The sequence below is a fragment of the Oncorhynchus masou genome, unplaced genomic scaffold (assembly GCF_036934945.1).
Source record: "Oncorhynchus masou masou isolate Uvic2021 unplaced genomic scaffold, UVic_Omas_1.1 unplaced_scaffold_2034, whole genome shotgun sequence".
Classification (NCBI taxonomy): domain Eukaryota; kingdom Metazoa; phylum Chordata; class Actinopteri; order Salmoniformes; family Salmonidae; genus Oncorhynchus; species Oncorhynchus masou.
In genome coordinates this window covers 19,079-42,005 of record NW_027008523.1, presented here as the reverse complement: position 1 = coordinate 42,005, position 22,927 = coordinate 19,079, and the positions used below count along the sequence as shown (strand labels likewise).

Sequence of the window (22,927 nt, the reverse complement as noted above, 5' to 3'; positions counted from 1 at the left end):
ATTGCTCCCTGTACTGTTCTAACTACTCTATCATCTTCTAGAAGGGTTCATATCTCTCTAAAGAAGTCCTGCCACTGGCTGAACTGCTCTGTGTACTGACTAACTACTCTATCATCTTCTAGAAGGGTTCCTATCTCTCTAAAGAAGTCCTGCCACTGACTGAATTGCTCCCTGTACTGTTCTAACTACTCTATCATCTTCTAGAAGGGTTCATATCTCTCTAAAGAAGTCCTGCCACTGGCTGAACTGCTCCCTGTACTGACTAACTACTCTATCATCTTCTAGAAGGGTTCCTTTCTCTCTAAAGAAGTCCTGCCACTGGCTGAACTGCTCTCTGTACTGACTAACTACTCTATCATCTTCTAGAAGGGTTCCTATCTCTCTAAAGAAGTCCTGCCACTGGCTGAACTGCTCTGTGTACTGACTAACTACTCTATCATCTTCTAGAAGGGTTCCTATCTCTCTAAAGAAGTCCTGCCACTGGCTGAACTGCTCCGTGTACTGACTAACTACTCTATCATCTTCTAGAAGGGTTCCTATCTCTCTAAAGAAGTCCTGCCATTGGCTGAACTGCTCCCTGTACTGACTAACTACTCTATCATCTTCTAGAAGGGTTCCTATCTCTCTAAAGAAGTCCTGCCACTGACTGAACTGCTCCCTGTACTGACTAACTACTCTATCATCTTCTAGAAGGGTTCCTATCTCTCTAAAGAAGTCCTGCCACTGACTGAATTGCTCCCTGTACTGTTCTAACTACTCTATCATCTTCTAGAAGGGTTCATTTCTCTCTAAAGAAGTCCTGCCACTGGCTGAACTGCTCTGTGTACTGACTAACTACTCTATCATCTTCTAGAAGGGTTCCTATCTCTCTAAAGAAGTCCTGCCACTGGCTGAACTGCTCTGTGTACTGACTAACTACTCTATCATCTTCTAGAAGGGTTCCTATCTCTCTAAAGAAATCCTACTACTACCTACCACTACTGCCTGCTCCACCACCACTACCGGCTCCACTACTGCCTGCTCCACCACCACTACCGGCTCCACTACTGCCTGCTCCACCACCACTACCGGCTCCACTACTGCCTCCTCCACCACCACTACCGACTCCACTACTGCCTGCTCCACCACCACTACCGGCTCCACTACTGCCTCCTCCACCACCACTACCGGCTCCACTACTGCCTGCTCCACCACCACTACCGACTCCACTACTGCCTGCTCCACCACCACTACCGGCTCCACTACTGCCTCCTCCACCACCACTACCGACTCCACTACTGCCTGCTCCACCACCACTACCGGCTCCACTACTGCCTGCTCCACCACCACTACCGGCTCCACTACTGCCTGCTCCACCACCACTACCGGCTCCACTACTGCCTCCTCCACCACCACTACCGACTCCACTACTGCCTGCTCCACCACCACTACCGACTCCACTACTGCCTCCTCCACCACCACTACCGGCTCCACTACTGCCTGCTCCACCACCACTACCGACTCCACTACTGCCTGCTCCACCACCACTACCGGCTCCACTACTGCCTGCTCCACCACCACTACCGGCTCCACTACTGCCTGCTCCACCACCACTACCGGCTCCACTACTGCTCCACCACCACTACCGGCTCCACTACTGCCTGCTCCACCACCACTACCGGTTCCACTACTGCCTGCTCCACCACCACTACCGGCTCCACTACTGCCTGCTCCACCACCACTACCGGCTCCACTACTGCCTGCTCCACCACCACTACCGGCTCCACTACTGCCTGCTCCACCACCACTACCGGCTCCACTACTGCCTCCACCACCACCACTACCGGCTCCACTACTGCCTCCTCCACCACCACCACTACCGGCTCCACTACTGCCTCCTCCACCACCACCACTACCGGCTCCACTACTGCCTACTCCACCACCACCACTACCGGCTCCACTACTGCCTGCTCCACCACCACTACCGGCTCCACTACTGCCTCCTCCACCACCACTACCGACTCCACTACTGCCTGCTCCACCACCACTACCGGCTCCACTACTGCCTGCTCCAGCACCACTACCGGCTCCACTACTGCCTGCTCCACCACCACTACCGGCTCCACTACTGCCTGCTCCACCACCACTACCGGCTCCACTACTGCCTGCTCCACCACCACTACCGGCTCCACTACTGCCTCCTCCACCACCACCACTACCGGCTCCACTACTGCCTGCTCCACCACCACTACCGGCTCCACTACTGCCTGCTCCACCACCACTACCGGCTCCACTACTGCCTCCACCACCACTACCGGCTCCACTACTGCCTGCTCCACCACCACTACCGGCTCCACTACTGCCTGCTCCACCACCACTACCGACTCCACTACTGCCTCCACCACCACCACTACTGGCTCCACTACTGCCTGCTCCACCACCACTACCGGCTCCACTACTGCCTCCTCCACCACCACTACCGGCTCCACTACTGCCTCCTCCACCACCACTACCGGCTCCACTACTGCCTGCTCCACCACCACTACCGGCTCCACTACTGCCTGCTCCACCACCACTACCGGCTCCACTACTGCCTGCTCCACCACCACTACCGGCTCCACTACTGCCTGCTCCACCACCACTACCGGCTCCACTACTGCCTCCACCACCACCACTACCGGCTCCACTACTGCCTCCTCCACCACCACCACTACCGGCTCCACTACTGCCTACTCCACCACCACTACCGGCTCCACTACTGCCTCCTCCACCACCACCACTACCGGCTCCACTACTGCCTGCTCCACCACCACTACCGGCTCCACTACTGCCTCCTCCACCACCACCACTACCGGCTCCACTACTGCCTGCTCCACCACCACTACCGGCTCCACTACTGCCTGCTCCACCACCACTACCGGCTCCACTACTGCCTGCTCCACCACCACTACCGGCTCCACTACTGCCTGCTCCACCACCACTACCGGCTCCACTACTGCCTCCTCCACCACCACCACTACCGGCTCCACTACTGCCTGCTCCACCACCACTACTGGCTCCACTACTGCCTGCTCCACCACCACTACCGGCTCCACTACTGCCTCCACCACCACTACCGGCTCCACTACTGCCTGCTCCACCACCACTACCGGCTCCACTACTGCCTGCTCCACCACCACTACCGACTCCACTACTGCCTCCACCACCACCACTACCGGCTCCACTACTGCCTGCTCCACCACCACTACCGGCTCCACTACTGCCTCCTCCACCACCACTACCGGCTCCACTACTGCCTCCTCCACCACCACTACCGGCTCCACTACTGCCTCCTCCACCACCACTACCGGCTCCACTACTGTTTGCTCCACCACCACTACCGGCTCCACTACTGCATGCTCCACCACCACCACTACCGGCTCCACTACTGCCTGCTCCACCACCACTACCGGCTCCACTACTGCCTCCTCCACCACCACCACTACCGGCTCCACTACTGCCTGCTCCACCACCACTACCGGCTCCACTACTGCCTGCTCCACCACCACTACCGGCTCCACTACTGCCTGCTCCACCACCACTACCGGCTCCACTACTGCCTGCTCTACCACCACTACCGGCTCCACTACTGCCTGCTCCACCACCACTACCGGCTCCACTACTGCCTGCTCCACCACCACTACCGGCTCCACTACTGCCTGCTCCACCACCACTACCGGCTCCACTACTGCCTGCTCCACCACCACTACCGGCTCCACTACTGCCTCCACCACCACTACCGGCTCCACTACTGCCTGCTCCACCACCACTACCGGCTCCACTACTGCCTGCTCCACCACCACTACCGGCTACACTACTGCCTGCTCCACCACCACTACCGGCTCCACTACTGCCTCCTCCACCACCACTACCGGCTCCACTACTGCCTCCTCCACCACCACTACCGGCTCCACTACTGCCTCCTCCACCACCACTACCGGCTCCACTACTGCCTGCTCCACCACCACTACCGGCTCCACTACTGCCTGCTCCACCACCACTACCGGCTCCACTACTGCCTGCTCCACCACCACTACCGGCTCCACTACTGCCTGCTCCACCACCACTACCGGCTCCACTACTGCCTCCACCACCACCACTACCGGCTCCACTACTGCCTCCTCCACCACCACCACTACCGGCTCCACTACTGCCTACTCCACCACCACTACCGGCTCCACTACTGCCTCCTCCACCACCACCACTACCGGCTCCACTACTGCCTGCTCCACCACCACTACCGGCTCCACTACTGCCTCCTCCACCACCACCACTACCGGCTCCACTACTGCCTGCTCCACCACCACTACCGGCTCCACTACTGCCTGCTCCACCACCACTACCGGCTCCACTACTGCCTGCTCCACCACCACTACCGGCTCCACTACTGCCTGCTCCACCACCACTACCGGCTCCACTACTGCCTCCTCCACCACCACCACTACCGGCTCCACTACTGCCTGCTCCACCACCACTACCGGCTCCACTACTGCCTGCTCCACCACCACTACCGGCTCCACTACTGCCTCCACCACCACTACCGGCTCCACTACTGCCTGCTCCACCACCACTACCGGCTCCACTACTGCCTGCTCCACCACCACTACCGACTCCACTACTGCCTCCACCACCACCACTACTGGCTCCACTACTGCCTGCTCCACCACCACTACCGGCTCCACTACTGCCTCCTCCACCACCACTACCGGCTCCACTACTGCCTCCTCCACCACCACTACCGCTCTCCACTACTGCCTCCTCCACCACCACTACCGGCTCCACTACTGCTTGCTCCACCACCACTACCGGCTCCACTACTGCATGCTCCACCACCACCACTACCGGCTCCACTACTGCCTGCTCCACCACCACTACCGGCTCCACTACTGCCTCCTCCACCACCACCACTACCGGCTCCACTACTGCCTGCTCCACCACCACTACCGGCTCCACTACTGCCTGCTCCACCACCACTACCGGCTCCACTACTGCCTGCTCCACCACCACTACCGGCTCCACTACTGCCTGCTCTACCACCACTACCGGCTCCACTACTGCCTGCTCCACCACCACTACCGGCTCCACTACTGCCTGCTCCACCACCACTACCGGCTCCACTACTGCCTGCTCCACCACCACTACCGGCTCCACTACTGCCTGCTCCACCACCACTACCGGCTCCACTACTGCCTGCTCCACCACCACTACTACCGGCTCCACTACTGCCTGCTCCACCACCACCACTACCGGCTCCACTACTGCCTGCTCCACCACCACTACCGGCTCCACTACTGCCTGCTCCACCACCACTACCGGCTCCACTACTGCCTGCTCCACCACCACTACCGGCTCCACTACTGCCTGCTCCACCACCACCACTACCGGCTCCACTACTGCCTGCTCCACCACCACTACCGGCTACACTACTGCCTGCTCCACCACCACCACTACCGGCTCCACTACTGCCTGCTCCACCACCACTACCGGCTCCACTACTGCCTGCTCCACCACCACTACCGGCTCCACTACTGCCTCCACCACCACTACCGGCTCCACTACTGCCTGCTCCACCACCACTACCGGCTCCACTACTGCCTGCTCCACCACCACTACCGGCTACACTACTGCCTGCTCCACCACCACTACCGGCTCCACTACTGCCTGCTCTACCACCACTACCGGCTCCACTACTGCCTGCTCCACCACCACTACCGGCTCCACTACTGCCTACTCCACCACCACTACCGGCTCCACTACTGCCTGCTCCACCACCACTACCGGCTCCACTACTGCCTGCTCCACCACCACTACCGGCTCCACTACTGCCTGCTCCACCACCACTACTACCGGCTCCACTACTGCCTGCTCCACCACCACCACTACCGGCTCCACTACTGCCTGCTCCACCACCACTACCGGCTCCACTACTGCCTGCTCCACCACCACTACCGGCTCCACTACTGCCTCCACCACCACTACCGGCTCCACTACTGCCTGCTCCACCACCACTACCGGCTCCACTACTGCCTGCTCCACCACCACTACCGGCTCCACTACTGCCTGCTCCACCACCACTACCGGCTCCACTACTGCCTGCTCCACCACCACTACCGGCTCCACTACTGCCTGCTCCACCACCACTACCGGCTCCACTACTGCCTCCTCCTCCACCACCACCACTACCGGCTCCACTACTGCCTGCTCCACCACCACTACCGGCTCCACTACTGCCTGCTCCACCACCACTACTACCGGCTCCACTACTGCCTGCTCCACCACCACCACTACCGGCTCCACTACTGCCTGCTCCACCACCACTACCGGCTCCACTACTGCCAGCTCCACCACCACTACCGGCTCCACTACTGCCTCCACCACCACTACCGGCTCCACTACTGCCTGCTCCACCACCACTACCGGCTCCACTACTGCCTGCTCCACCACCACTACCGGCTCACTACTGCCTGCTCCACCACCACTACCGGCTCCACTACTGCCTCCTCCACCACCACTACCGGCTCCACTACTGCCTCCTCCACCACCACTACCGGCTCCACTACTGCCTCCTCCACCACCACTACCGGCTCCACTACTGCCTGCTCCACCACCACTACCGGCTCCACTACTGCCTGCTCCACCACCACTACCGGCTCCACTACTGCCTGCTCCACCACCACTACCGGCTCCACTACTGCCTGCTCCACCACCACTACCGGCTCCACTACTGCCTCCACCACCACCACTACCGGCTCCACTACTGCCTCCTCCACCACCACCACTACCGGCTCCACTACTGCCTACTCCACCACCACTACCGGCTCCACTACTGCCTCCTCCACCACCACCACTACCGGCTCCACTACTGCCTGCTCCACCACCACTACCGGCTCCACTACTGCCTCCTCCACCACCACCACTACCGGCTCCACTACTGCCTGCTCCACCACCACTACCGGCTCCACTACTGCCTGCTCCACCACCACTACCGGCTCCACTACTGCCTGCTCCACCACCACTACCGGCTCCACTACTGCCTGCTCCACCACCACTACCGGCTCCACTACTGCCTCCTCCACCACCACCACTACCGGCTCCACTACTGCCTGCTCCACCACCACTACCGGCTCCACTACTGCCTGCTCCACCACCACTACCGGCTCCACTACTGCCTGCTCCACCACCACTACTACCGGCTCCACTACTGCCTGCTCCACCACCACCACTACCGGCTCCACTACTGCCTGCTCCACCACCACTACCGGCTCCACTACTGCCTGCTCCACCACCACTACCGGCTCCACTACTGCCTCCCACCACCACTACCGGCTCCACTACTGCCTGCTCCACCACCACTACCGGCTCCACTACTGCCTGCTCCACCACCACTACCGGCTCCACTACTGCCTCCTCCACCACCACTACCGGCTCCACTACTGCCTGCTCCACCACCACTACCGGCTCCACTACTGCCTGCTCCACCACCACTACCGGCTCCACTACTGCCTGCTCCACCACCACTACCGGCTCCACTACTGCCTGCTCCACCACCACTACCGGCTCCACTACTGCCTCCACCACCACCACTACCGGCTCCACTACTGCCTCCTCCACCACCACCACTACCGGCTCCACTACTGCCTACTCCACCACCACTACCGGCTCCACTACTGCCTCCTCCACCACCACCACTACCGGCTCCACTACTGCCTGCTCCACCACCACTACCGGCTCCACTACTGCCTCCTCCACCACCACCACTACCGGCTCCACTACTGCCTGCTCCACCACCACTACCGGCTCCACTACTGCCTGCTCCACCACCACTACCGGCTCCACTACTGCCTGCTCCACCACCACTACCGGCTCCACTACTGCCTGCTCCACCACCACTACCGGCTCCACTACTGCCTCCTCCACCACCACCACTACCGGCTCCACTACTGCCTGCTCCACCACCACTACCGGCTCCACTACTGCCTGCTCCACCACCACTACCGGCTCCACTACTGCCTGCTCCACCACCACTACTACCGGCTCCACTACTGCCTGCTCCACCACCACCACTACCGGCTCCACTACTGCCTGCTCCACCACCACTACCGGCTCCACTACTGCCTGCTCCACCACCACTACCGGCTCCACTACTGCCTCCACCACCACTACCGGCTCCACTACTGCCTGCTCCACCACCACTACCGGCTCCACTACTGCCTGCTCCACCACCACTACCGGCTCCACTACTGCCTGCTCCACCACCACTACCGGCTCCACTACTGCCTCCTCCACCACCACTACCGGCTCCACTACTGCCTCCTCCACCACCACTACCGGCTCCACTACTGCCTCCTCCACCACCACTACCGGCTCCACTACTGCCTCCTCCACCACCACCACTACCGGCTCCACTACTGCCTGCTCCACCACCACTACCGGCTCCACTACTGCCTCCTCCACCACCACCACTACCGGCTCCACTACTGGCTCCACTACTGCCTGCTCCACCACCACTACCGGCTCCACTACTGCCTGCTCCACCACCACTACCGGCTCCACTACTGCCTGCTCCACCACCACTACCGGCTCCACTACTGCCTGCTCCACCACCACTACCGGCTCCACTACTGCCTCCTCCACCACCACTACCGGCTCCACTACTGCCTGCTCCACCACCACTACCGGCTCCACTACTGCCTGCTCCACCACCACTACCGGCTCCACTACTGCCTCCCACCACCACTACCGGCTCCACTACTGCCTGCTCCACCACCACTACCGGCTCCACTACTGCCTGCTCCACCACCACTACCGACTCCACTACTGCCTCCACCACCACCACTACTGGCTCCACCACTGCCTGCTCCACCACCACTACCGGCTCCACTACTGCCTCCTCCACCACCACTACCGGCTCCACTACTGCCTCCTCCACCACCACTACCGGCTCCACTACTGCCTGCTCCACCACCACTACCGGCTCCACTACTGCATGCTCCACCACCACCACCACTACTGCATGCTCCACCACTACCGGCTCCACTACTGCCTGCTCCACCACCACTACCGGCTCCACTACTGCCTCCTCCACCACCACCACTACCGGCTCCACTACTGCCTGCTCCACCACCACTACCGGCTCCACTACTGCCTGCTCCACCACCACTACCGGCTCCACTACTGCCTGCTCCACCACCACTACCGGCTCCACTACTGCCTGCTCTACCACCACTACCGGCTCCACTACTGCCTGCTCCACCACCACTACCGGCTCCACTACTGCCTGCTCCACCACCACTACCGGCTCCACTACTGCCTGCTCCACCACCACTACCGGCTCCACTACTGCCTGCTCCACCACCACTACCGGCTCCACTACTGCCTGCTCCACCACCACTACTACCGGCTCCACTACTGCCTGCTCCACCACCACCACTACCGGCTCCACTACTGCCTCCACCACCACCACTACCGGCTCCACTACTGCCTGCTCCACCACCACTACCGGCTCCACTACTGCCTGCTCCACCACCACTACCGGCTCCACTACTGCCTGCTCCACCACCACTACCGGCTCCACTACTGCCTGCTCCACCACCACTACCGGCTCCACTACTGCCTCCTCCACCACCACCACTACCGGCTCCACTACTGCCTGCTCCACCACCACTACCGGCTCCACTACTGCCTGCTCCACCATCACTACCGGCTCCACTACTGCCTCCACCACCACTACCGGCTCCACTACTGCCTGCTCCACCACCACTACCGGCTCCACTACTGCCTGCTCCACCACCACTACCGACTCCACTACTGCCTCCACCACCACCACTACTGGCTCCACTACTGCCTGCTCCACCACCACTACCGGCTCCACTACTGCCTCCTCCACCACCACCACTACCGGCTCCACTACTGCCTGCTCCACCACCACTACCGGCTCCACTACTGCCTCCACCACCACCACTACCGGCTCCACTACTGCCTCCTCCACCACCACCACTACCGGCTCCACTACTGCCTACTCCACCACCACTACCGGCTCCACTACTGCCTCCTCCACCACCACCACTACCGGCTCCACTACTGCCTGCTCCACCACCACTACCGGCTCCACTACTGCCTCCTCCACCACCACTACCGGCTCCACTACTGCCTGCTCCACCACCACTACCGGCTCCACTACTGCCTGCTCCACCACCACTACCGGCTCCACTACTGCCTGCTCCACCACCACTACCGGCTCCACTACTGCCTGCTCCACCACCACTACCGGCTCCACTACTGCCTGCTCCACCACCACTACCGGCTCCACTACTGCCTCCTCCACCACCACCACTACCGGCTCCACTACTGCCTGCTCCACCACCACTACCGGCTCCACTACTGCCTGCTCCACCACCACTACCGGCTCCACTACTGCCTCCACCACCACTACCGGCTCCACTACTGCCTGCTCCACCACCACTACCGGCTCCACTACTGCCTGCTCCACCACCACTACCGACTCCACTACTGCCTCCACCACCACCACTACTGGCTCCACTACTGCCTGCTCCACCACCACTACCGGCTCCACTACTGCCTCCTCCACCACCACTACCGGCTCCACTACTGCCTCCTCCACCACCACTACCGGCTCCACTACTGCCTGCTCCACCACCACTACCGGCTCCACTACTGCCTGCTCCACCACCACTACCGGCTCCACTACTGCCTGCTCCACCACCACTACCGGCTCCACTACTGCCTGCTCCACCACCACTACCGGCTCCACTACTGCCTCCACCACCACCACTACCGGCTCCACTACTGCCTCCTCCACCACCACCACTACCGGCTCCACTACTGCCTACTCCACCACCACTACCGGCTCCACTACTGCCTCCTCCACCACCACCACTACCGGCTCCACTACTGCCTGCTCCACCACCACTACCGGCTCCACTACTGCCTCCTCCACCACCACCACTACCGGCTCCACTACTGCCTCCTCCACCACCACCACTACCGGCTCCACTACTGCCTGCTCCACCACCACTACCGGCTCCACTACTGCCTGCTCCACCACCACTACCGGCTCCACTACTGCCTGCTCCACCACCACTACCGGCTCCACTACTGCCTCCTCCACCACCACCACTACCGGCTCCACTACTGCCTGCTCCACCACCACTACCGGCTCCACTACTGCCTGCTCCACCATCACTACCGGCTCCACTACTGCCTCCACCACCACTACCGGCTCCACTACTGCCTGCTCCACCACCACTACCGGCTCCACTACTGCCTGCTCCACCACCACTACCGACTCCACTACTGCCTCCACCACCACCACTACTGGCTCCACTACTGCCTGCTCCACCACCACTACCGGCTCCACTACTGCCTCCTCCACCACCACTACCGGCTCCACTACTGCCTCCTCCACCACCACTACCGGCTCCACTACTGCCTCCTCCACCACCACTACCGGCTCCACTACTGCTTGCTCCACCACCACTACCGGCTCCACTACTGCATGCTCCACCACCACCACTACCGGCTCCACTACTGCCTGCTCCACCACCACTACCGGCTCCACTACTGCCTCCTCCACCACCACCACTACCGGCTCCACTACTGCCTGCTCCACCACCACTACCGGCTCCACTACTGCCTGCTCCACCACCACTACCGGCTCCACTACTGCCTGCTCTACCACCACTACCGGCTCCACTACTGCCTGCTCCACCACCACTACCGGCTCCACTACTGCCTGCTCCACCACCACTACCGGCTCCACTACTGCCTGCTCCACCACCACTACCGGCTCCACTACTGCCTGCTCCACCACCACTACCGGCTCCACTACTGCCTGCTCCACCACCACTACCGGCTCCACTACTGCCTGCTCTACCACCACTACCGGCTCCACTACTGCCTGCTCCACCACCACTACCGGCTCCACTACTGCCTACTCCACCACCACTACCGGCTCCACTACTGCCTGCTCCACCACCACTACCGGCTCCACTACTGCCTGCTCCACCACCACTACCGGCTCCACTACTGCCTGCTCCACCACCACTACTACCGGCTCCACTACTGCCTGCTCCACCACCACCACTACCGGCTCCACTACTGCCTGCTCCACCACCACTACCGGCTCCACTACTGCCTGCTCCACCACCACTACCGGCTCCACTACTGCCTCCACCACCACTACCGGCTCCACTACTGCCTGCTCCACCACCACTACCGGCTCCACTACTGCCTGCTCCACCACCACTACCGGCTCCACTACTGCCTGCTCTACCACCACTACCGGCTCCACTACTGCCTGCTCCACCACCACTACCGGCTCCACTACTGCCTGCTCCACCACCACTACCGGCTCCACTACTGCCTCCTCCACCACCACCACTACCGGCTCCACTACTGCCTGCTCCACCACCACTACCGGCTCCACTACTGCCTGCTCCACCACCACTACCGGCTCCACTACTGCCTGCTCCACCACCACTACCGGCTCCACTACTGCCTGCTCCACCACCACTACCGGCTCCACTACTGCCTGCTCCACCACCACTACCGGCTCCACTACTGCCTGCTCCACCACCACTACCGGCTCCACTACTGCCTGCTCTACCACCACTACCGGCTCCACTACTGCCTGCTCCACCACCACTACCGGCTCCACTACTGCCTACTCCACCACCACTACCGGCTCCACTACTGCCTGCTCCACCACCACCACTACCGGCTCCACTACTGCCTGCTCCACCACCACTACCGGCTCCACTACTGCCTGCTCCACCACCACTACTACCGGCTCCACTACTGCCTGCTCCACCACCACCACTACCGGCTCCACTACTGCCTGCTCCACCACCACTACCGGCTCCACTACTGCCTGCTCCACCACCACTACCGGCTCCACTACTGCCTCCACCACCACTACCACTACCGGCTCCACTACTGCCTGCTCCACCACCACTACCGGCTCCACTACTGCCTGCTCCACCACCACTACCGGCTCCACTACTGCCTGCTCTACCACCACTACCGGCTCCACTACTGCCTGCTCCACCACCACTACCGGCTCCACTACTGCCTGCTCCACCACCACTACCGGCTCCACTACTGCCTCCTCCACCACCACCACTACCGGCTCCACTACTGCCTGCTCCACCACCACTACCGGCTCCACTACTGCCTGCTCCACCACCACTACTACCGGCTCCACTACTGCCTGCTCCACCACCACCACTACCGGCTCCACTACTGCCTGCTCCACCACCACTACCGGCTCCACTACTGCCTGCTCCACCACCACTACCGGCTCCACTACTGCCTCCACCACCACTACCGGCTCCACTACTGCCTGCTCCACCACCACTACCGGCTCCACTACTGCCTGCTCCACCACCACTACCGGCTACACTACTGCCTGCTCCACCACCACTACCGGCTCCACTACTGCCTCCTCCACCACCACTACCGGCTCCACTACTGCCTCCTCCACCACCACTACCGGCTCCACTACTGCCTCCTCCACCACCACTACCGGCTCCACTACTGCCTGCTCCACCACCACTACCGGCTCCACTACTGCCTGCTCCACCACCACTACCGGCTCCACTACTGCCTGCTCCACCACCACTACCGGCTCCACTACTGCCTGCTCCACCACCACTACCGGCTCCACTACTGCCTCCACCACCACCACTACCGGCTCCACTACTGCCTCCTCCACCACCACCACTACCGGCTCCACTACTGCCTACTCCACCACCACTACCGGCTCCACTACTGCCTCCTCCACCACCACCACTACCGGCTCCACTACTGCCTGCTCCACCACCACTACCGGCTCCACTACTGCCTCCTCCACCACCACCACTACCGGCTCCACTACTGCCTGCTCCACCACCACTACCGGCTCCACTACTGCCTGCTCCACCACCACTACCGGCTCCACTACTGCCTGCTCCACCACCACTACCGGCTCCACTACTGCCTGCTCCACCACCACTACCGGCTCCACTACTGCCTCCTCCACCACCACCACTACCGGCTCCACTACTGCCTGCTCCACCACCACTACCGGCTCCACTACTGCCTGCTCCACCACCACTACCGGCTCCACTACTGCCTGCTCTACCACCACTACCGGCTCCACTACTGCCTGCTCCACCACCACTACCGGCTCCACTACTGCCTGCTCCACCACCACTACCGGCTCCACTACTGCCTCCTCCACCACCACCACTACCGGCTCCACTACTGCCTGCTCCACCACCACTACCGGCTCCACTACTGCCTGCTCCACCACCACTACTACCGGCTCCACTACTGCCTGCTCCACCACCACCACTACCGGCTCCACTACTGCCTGCTCCACCACCACTACCGGCTCCACTACTGCCTGCTCCACCACCACTACCGGCTCCACTACTGCCTCCACCACCACTACCGGCTCCACTACTGCCTGCTCCACCACCACTACCGGCTCCACTACTGCCTGCTCCACCACCACTACCGGCTACACTACTGCCTGCTCCACCACCACTACCGGCTCCACTACTGCCTCCTCCACCACCACTACCGGCTCCACTACTGCCTCCTCCACCACCACTACCGGCTCCACTACTGCCTCCTCCACCACCACTACCGGCTCCACTACTGCCTGCTCCACCACCACTACCGGCTCCACTACTGCCTGCTCCACCACCACTACCGGCTCCACTACTGCCTGCTCCACCACCACTACCGGCTCCACTACTGCCTGCTCCACCACCACTACCGGCTCCACTACTGCCTCCACCACCACCACTACCGGCTCCACTACTGCCTCCTCCACCACCACCACTACCGGCTCCACTACTGCCTACTCCACCACCACTACCGGCTCCACTACTGCCTCCTCCACCACCACCACTACCGGCTCCACTACTGCCTGCTCCACCACCACTACCGGCTCCACTACTGCCTCCTCCACCACCACCACTACCGGCTCCACTACTGCCTGCTCCACCACCACTACCGGCTCCACTACTGCCTGCTCCACCACCACTACCGGCTCCACTACTGCCTGCTCCACCACCACTACCGGCTCCACTACTGCCTGCTCCACCACCACTACCGGCTCCACTACTGCCTCCTCCACCACCACCACTACCGGCTCCACTACTGCCTGCTCCACCACCACTACCGGCTCCACTACTGCCTGCTCCACCACCACTACCGGCTCCACTACTGCCTCCTCCACCACCACTACTACCGGCTCCACTACTGCCTGCTCCACCACCACCACTACCGGCTCCACTACTGCCTGCTCCACCACCACTACCGGCTCCACTACTGCCTGCTCCACCACCACTACCGGCTCCACTACTGCCTCCACCACCACTACCGGCTCCACTACTGCCTGCTCCACCACCACTACCGGCTCCACTACTGCCTGCTCCACCACCACTACCGGCTACACTACTGCCTGCTCCACCACCACTACCGGCTCCACTACTGCCTCCTCCACCACCACTACCGGCTCCACTACTGCCTCCTCCACCACCACTACCGGCTCCACTACTGCCTCCTCCACCACCACTACCGGCTCCACTACTGCCTCCTCCACCACCACCACTACCGGCTCCACTACTGCCTGCTCCACCACCACTACCGGCTCCACTACTGCCTCCTCCACCACCACCACTACCGGCTCCACTACTGCCTGCTCCACCACCACTACCGGCTCCACTACTGCCTGCTCCACCACCACTACCGGCTCCACTACTGCCTGCTCCACCACCACTACCGGCTCCACTACTGCCTGCTCCACCACCACTACCGGCTCCACTACTGCCTCCTCCACCACCACCACTACCGGCTCCACTACTGCCTGCTCCACCACCACTACCGGCTCCACTACTGCCTGCTCCACCACCACTACCGGCTCCACTACTGCCTCCACCACCACTACCGGCTCCACTACTGCCTGCTCCACCACCACTACCGGCTCCACTACTGCCTGCTCCACCACCACTACCGACTCCACTACTGCCTCCACCACCACCACTACTGGCTCCACTACTGCCTGCTCCACCACCACTACCGGCTCCACTACTGCCTCCTCCACCACCACTACCGGCTCCACTACTGCCTCCTCCACCACCACTACCGGCTCCACTACTGCCTCCTCCACCACCACTACCGGCTCCACTACTGCTTGCTCCACCACCACTACCGGCTCCACTACTGCATGCTCCACCACCACCACTACCGGCTCCACTACTGCCTGCTCCACCACCACTACCGGCTCCACTACTGCCTCCTCCACCACCACCACTACCGGCTCCACTACTGCCTGCTCCACCACCACTACCGGCTCCACTAATGCCTGCTCCACCACCACTACCGGCTCCACTACTGCCTGCTCCACCACCACTACCGGCTCCACTACTGCCTGCTCTACCACCACTACCGGCTCCACTACTGCCTGCTCCACCACCACTACCGGCTCCACTACTGCCTGCTCCACCACCACTACCGGCTCCACTACTGCCTCCTCCACCACCACCACTACCGGCTCCACTACTGCCTGCTCCACCACCACTACCGGCTCCACTACTGCCTCCTCCACCACCACCACTACCGGCTCCACTACTGCCTGCTCCACCACCACTACCGGCTCCACTACTGCCTGCTCCACCACCACTACCGGCTCCACTACTGCCTGCTCCACCACCACTACCGGCTCCACTACTGCCTGCTCCACCACCACTACCGGCTCCACTACTGCCTCCTCCACCACCACCACTACCGGCTCCACTACTGCCTGCTCCACCACCACTACCGGCTCCACTACTGCCTGCTCCACCACCACTACCGGCTCCACTACTGCCTCCACCACCACTACCGGCTCCACTACTGCCTGCTCCACCACCACTACCGGCTCCACTACTGCCTGCTCCACCACCACTACCGACTCCACTACTGCCTCCACCACCACCACTACTGGCTCCACTACTGCCTGCTCCACCACCACTACCGGCTCCACTACTGCCTCCTCCACCACCACTACCGGCTCCACTACTGCCTCCTCCACCACCACTACCGGCTCCACTACTGCCTCCTCCACCACCACTACCGGCTCCACTACTGCTTGCTCCACCACCACTACCGGCTCCACTACTGCATGCTCCACCACCACCACTACCGGCTCCACTACTGCCTGCTCCACCACCACTACCGGCTCCACTACTGCCTCCTCCACCACCACCACTACCGGCTCCACTACTGCCTGCTCCACCACCACTACCGGCTCCACTAATGCCTGCTCCACCACCACTACCGGCTCCACTACTGCCTGCTCCACCACCACTACCGGCTCCACTACTGCCTGCTCTACCACCACTACCGGCTCCACTACTGCCTGCTCCACCACCACTACCGGCTCCACTACTGCCTGCTCCACCACCACTACCGGCTCCACTACTGCCTGCTCCACCACCACTACCGGCTCCACTACTGCCTGCTCCACCACCACTACCGGCTCCACTACTGCCTGCTCCACCACCACTACTACCGGCTCCACTACTGCCTGCTCCACCACCACCACTACCGGCTCCACTACTGCCTCCACCACCACCACTACCGGCTCCACTACTGCCTGCTCCACCACCACTACCGGCTCCACTACTGCCTGCTCCACCACCACTACCGGCTCCACTACTGCCTGCTCCACCACCACCACTACCGGCTCCACTACTGCCTGCTCCACCACCACTACCGGCTACACTACTGCCTGCTCCACCACCACTACCGGCTCCACTACTGCCTCCTCCACCACCACCTCGGCAACTGCCGTTCCAGCCCTCTGGCGCTCGTATGCCCGGTCCGCGGCCGCCCACTCCCTCCCTCCAACCTTGGCCCTGTTGGCCCAGGAGGAGGGGCAGTCGCGGATGAGGTGGGACCGCTCGCCACAGAGGTTGCACGACCTTCCGTTCGTGCACTCCTCGTAGCGGTGGCCCACCTCCCGGCACTTCATGCAGACAACCTTTTGACAGGCGTCTGCAAGGTGGCCATGTTCACCACACTTACGGCACAGCTTGGTGCTGGTCCTGGTAGTGAACATGGCCGCTGTTCTCTCCGAGGACTATGGTGGATGGGATGGCTTTCAACCCACCATAGCCCCCAGGGTCCTCCCTTTGCTGGACAGTGACCCTCCAGGCCCCTGTCCAGATCCCATCGAGGTCTTTTACCTGGTTCAGGGGGCCCTTCACGTTGCAGTACCTGTCCAGATCCCATCGAGGTCTTTCACCTGGATCAGGGGACCCTTCACGTTGCAGTACCTGTCCAGATCCCATCGAGGTCTTTCACCTGGATCAGGAGGCCCTTCACGTTGCAGTACCTGTCCAGATCCCATCGAGGTCTTTCACCTGGATCAGGGGGCCCTTCACGTTGCAGTACCTGTCCAGATCCCATCGAGGTCTTTCACCTGGATCAGGGGACCCTTCACGTTGCAGTACCTGTCCAGATCCCATCGAGGTCTTTCACCTGGATCAGGGGACCCTTCACGTTGCAGTACCTGTCCAGATCCCATCGAGGTCTTTCACCTGGATCAGGGGGCCCTTCACGTTGCAGTACCTGTCCAGATCCCATCGAGGTCTTTCACCTGGATCAGGGGGCCCTTCACGTTGCAGTACCTGTCCAGATCCCATCGAGGTCTTTCACCTGGATCAGGGGGCCCTTCACGTTGCAGTACCTGTCCAGATCCCATCGAGGTCTTTCACCTGGATCAGGGGGCCCTTCACGTTGCAGTACCTGTCCAGATCCCATCGAGGTCTTTCACCTGGATCAGGGGGCCCTTCACGTTGCAGTACCTGTCCAGATCCCATCGAGGTCTTTCACCTGGATCAGGGGACCCTTCACGTTGCAGTACCTGTCCAGATCCCATCGAGGTCTTTCACCTGGATCAGGGGGCCCTTCACGTTGCAGTACCTGTCCAGATCCCATCGAGGTCTTTCACCTGGATCAGGGGACCCTTCACGTTGCAGTACCTGTCCAGATCCCATCGAGGTCTTTCACCTGGATCAGGGGACCCTTCACGTTGCAGTACCTTTCCAGATCCCATCGAGGTCTTTCACCTGGATCAGGAGGCCCTTCACGTTGCAGTACCTGTCCAGATCCCATCGAGGTCTTTCACCTGGATAGGGGGCCCTTCACGTTGCAGTACCTGTCCAGATCCCATCGAGGTCTTTCACCTGGATCAGGGGACCCTTCACGTTGCAGTACCTGTCCAGATCCCATCGAGGTCTTTCACCTGGATCAGGGGACCCTTCACGTTGCAGTACCTGTCCAGATCCCATCGAGGTCTTTCACCTGGATCAGGGGGCCCTTCACGTTGCAGTACCTGTCCAGATCCCATCGAGGTCTTTCACCTGGATAGGGGGCCCTTCACGTTGCAGTACCTGTCCAGATCCCATCGAGGTCTTTCACCTGGATCAGGGGGCCCTTCACGTTGCAGTACCTGTCCAGATCCCATCGAGGTCTTTCACCTGGATCAGGGGGCCCTTCACGTTGCAGTACCTGTCCAGATCCCATCGAGGTCTTTCACCTGGATCAGGGGACCCTTCACGTTGCAGTACCTGTCCAGATCCCATCGAGGTCTTTCACCTGGATCAGGGGGCCCTTCACGTTGCAGTACCTGTCCAGATCCCATCGAGGTCTTTCACCTGGATCAGGGGACCCTTCACGTTGCAGTACCTGTCCAGATCCCATCGAGGTCTTTCACCTGGATCAGGAGGCCCTTCACGTTGCAGTACCTGTCCAGATCCCATCGAGGTCTTTCACCTGGATCAGGGGACCCTTCACGTTGCAGTACCTGTCCAGATCCCATCGAGGTCTTTCACCTGGATCAGGGGGCCCTTCACGTTGCAGTACCTGTCCAGATCCCATCGAGGTCTTTCACCTGGATCAGGGGGCCCTTCACGTTGCAGTACCTGTCCAGATCCCATCGAGGTCTTTCACCTGGATCAGGGGGCCCTTCACGTTGCAGTACCTGTCCAGATCCCATCGAGGTCTTTCACCTGGATAGGGGGCCCTTCACGTTGCAGTACCTGTCCAGATCCCATCGAGGTCTTTCACCTGGATAGGGGACCCTTCACGTTGCAGTACCTGTCCAGATCCCATCGAGGTCTTTCACCTGGATCAGGGGGCCCTTCACGTTGCAGTACCTGTCCAGATCCCATCGAGGTCTTTCACCTGGATCAGGGGGCCCTTCACGTTGCAGTACCTGTCCAGATCCCATCGAGGTCTTTCACCTGGATCAGGGGGCCCTTCACGTTGCAGTACCTGTCCAGATCCCATCGAGGTCTTTCACCTGGATAGGGGGCCCTTCACGTTGCAGTACCTGTCCAGCCATACTGCAACGTCCTCCGGCTGTATGGTTTCATTGTACATACGGATAATAACGGTTTTAATGCTATTATCCGTCAGCTTGGTCACCTCAAACATCGCTGTGAGGGACCCCTGGGTGTTCAGGGCGTTCTGGAGTTTCCCCCAGAACTCCCTCAGGAAGCTGGCGTTGGCAAAACTGACATCGATTAAATGTGGTTCATGTAGGGCTCATTAAATGTGGTTTATGTAGGGCTCATTAAATGTGGTTTATGTAGGGCTCATTAAATGTGGTTCATGTAGGGCTCATTAAATGTGGTTCATGTAGGGCTCATTAAATGTGGTTCATGTAGGGCTCATTAAATGTGGTTCATGTAGAGCTCATTAAATGTGGTTAATGTAGGGTTCATTAAATCTGGTTAATGTCGGGCTCATTAAATGTGGAAACTACCAGGTTATTTATTATCCTATAATACCGGGGAAATATTCAACCCGAATGCGCATACAGGTTGATTCACAAGACACCAATCAAGTAAATTACATATATAGTATCTTCATTAGGCCTAATGGCATTTTATGAAGTCAGTTATAGTGACTGAGTAAGTCTAAAAAAGACAGGCTATTTTTTATTGGTCACGTTATTTTCGTTGACGATGTCTTGAAGTCAAGTGGTTCAACATTGAAATGCAGTTTTCTGTACCACACAGGACAACCACAGGACAACCAGGAAAAAGCGACGTTCGGTGGAACTCTGGCGCCACCAAGTGGACAATTGCTTCAGTTCGTTTGTGGCAGCAATGCTACCAGATATACTTGATACAAGATCAAATGTTACGTCAATATTATTATCTCCAAATTACCTCCCCCACACACACACACAGACACACACGTAATAAATTATTATTCCAATTTAGCTGTTGATCTGGTTTTAACTTAACAACGCGTTCTCTCATTTCTGATTGGAGGGCGGACAACCACGTGATCTAATAACCTGCAAATGTGTTACTTTGTAACAGTCAAACGTGGTCATTCCTGGCGTTGATCAACTCCCCATTCATGCCACCATTTATTTAAAGCATTATATTATTTATGAAAAACAAAAAACATACAGAGCTCATTTTGGTGGAACCATCATCGAATTTGACGTGTCGGAGAATGGCCACTTCTTCGCGAAACCATTGTAGTTATCGCTTCTCGGCCTTTTGGCTAAGATCAAGTGTAGTATCTGTTCTTATCAGTTTAATATCTGATACGTCCCCTATCTGGGGACCATATATTAAATTGATTTTTGGAATAGGGAGATGGAATAGGGGCTTGCTCCGTCCACTCCACGCATCGACCTGGTATTGCAGTACCTCCAGGAACGGTGCACCCCCTTTCATTGTAAAGAGAAATCACATGGAGTTGCTTCGTTGAACTTATATTTGAACATTGAGCAACTTCCTTTTTTTACCTTTATTTTACTTGGCAAGTCAGTTAGAAACAAATTCTTGTTTTCAATGATGGCCTAGGAACAGTGGGTTAACTGCCTGTTCAGGGGCAGAACGACAGATTTTGTACCTTGTCAGCTCGGGGATTTGAACTTGCAACCTTTCGGTTACTAGTCCAACGCTCTAACGTTTTGCTGGTCAAATCGGTCACTGTTTTATTGACTACGATAGCTGTTGGGAATGATTTTTCGTCACGTGCACGGGATACTTACTTGAAAACTTTCCTCAACATTAAAGTAGATCGCTTCTCCGACTTTCGGCTCAGATCAAGTGTCGTGTCTTTGACAGTGCTGCTGCACTTGATCGGAGAAGCGATAGCAGACCAGAGGGCGCCCGGGAAATTGTGCTTATTGTTTAAAATCATTATTGTTGTATTGTTTCACTAATGGTTTTTCCTTGTCCTGGGTTAGGTGGTAGTTTATGCTGGTAACAGGTATCACCAGCCAGCTTCAGTCCACACCAGGAGTAGAAACTCCCCAAATTCCTATATAAAGCAGCTGGCTAACATACTGTCCCAGCAATAGCCCATCTGTGAAAAGGACCTTCGAGTTGTTGGCCATTCTAATGCTCAAGGCATCGAAGGCCTTCAGTTACTGTTTGAATGAACATTAGAATGGGAAAACAACTGGTAGGTCCTTGTAGCAGCAGACGACCACACCGGGTTCCTATCAGACAACAACAACAAGAGGCTGCAGTGGACACGTGATCATCAACACTGGACAACGGAGGAGAGGAAAAGCAGCGGCCGCCCCAACGAATCCCGGTTCCTGTTGCGTCCTGCTGATGTCAGGGTTTGGCGTAAACCGCATGAGTCCATGGCCCCGCCCTGCTGATGTCAGGGTTTGGCGTAAACCGCATGAGTCCATGGCCCCGCCCTGCTGATGTCAGGGTTTGGCGTAAACCGCATGAGTCCATGGCCCCGCCCTGCTGATGTCAGGGTTTGGCGTAAACCGCATGAGTCCATGGCCCCGCCCTGCCTGGTGTCAACGGAACAGGCTGGTGGTGTAATGGGGTGGAGAATGTTTTCCTGGCACACGTTAGGTCCC

General features: G+C 59.7%; 1 non-coding gene across 1 annotated transcript; it reads left to right on the top strand.

The window, feature by feature from the left end:
- The first annotated feature begins 21,577 nt into the window (after nt 1–21,577).
- On the top strand, nt 21,578–21,768 carry LOC135532801 (U2 spliceosomal RNA). Its single transcript, XR_010454395.1, has one exon. It is a non-coding gene; the product is annotated as a U2 spliceosomal RNA (small nuclear RNA).
- The last annotated feature ends 1,159 nt before the right edge of the window (nt 21,769–22,927 follow it).